This window comes from Pteropus vampyrus, unplaced genomic scaffold, assembly GCF_000151845.1.
Source record: "Pteropus vampyrus isolate Shadow unplaced genomic scaffold, Pvam_2.0 Scaffold231, whole genome shotgun sequence".
Lineage (NCBI taxonomy): Eukaryota > Metazoa > Chordata > Mammalia > Chiroptera > Pteropodidae > Pteropus > Pteropus vampyrus.
In genome coordinates, this window is record NW_011889012.1 from 1,119,096 (window position 1) to 1,119,714 (window position 619).

A 619-nucleotide genomic window follows, 5' to 3' on the forward strand; every position below is an offset into this window, starting at 1 on the left:
GTTGAAGTGGGCTGTGTCGATATTTACGATATTGGAAATCAAAATGGAGGAAATCCTAAAATATTCGTTAATTCGTTGAAGCAGCATAGTAGGTCTTTGTCTGTTACCGTGTGAGTCTTTTCAGCAAACAGACTGGCGTTGCTGGACAGTTTGGCAAATCTCATTAATATCTGGCTTAATACACGGCAGCTGGATTCCCACGCCTGGTCTGTGTTTGGTCAGCCGTGAGGTCACCCGTCCTGTAGCCTCCGGACAGTTCCGTTGGACTCAAGAGAGAGAACAGAGTCAACAAGGAAAATCACATCTTAATCTCATTATGAAAGTGGTTTTGGCCCGGCAGACCCCCGAGTGGGTCTCGGGGGTCCCTAGGGGTCCCTAGACCACACTTTGAGACCTTCTGCACGAGGATGGAACATTACGCAGGTATTAACATGATTGTGAAGGATGAGTAACATGCGTGTGTCTGTGTTGCTGCCAAGTGAAGTGTGCAGGATCCAGAATTTTACACACACTTTCCTCTCTACAAAATATGCAGGAAAAAGACACTAGAAGAAAAATAATCAAAATGTCGTGGGGCCAGGGGCAGCCGCCCGCCTTTTCCCTAATGCTTTGCTGTTTA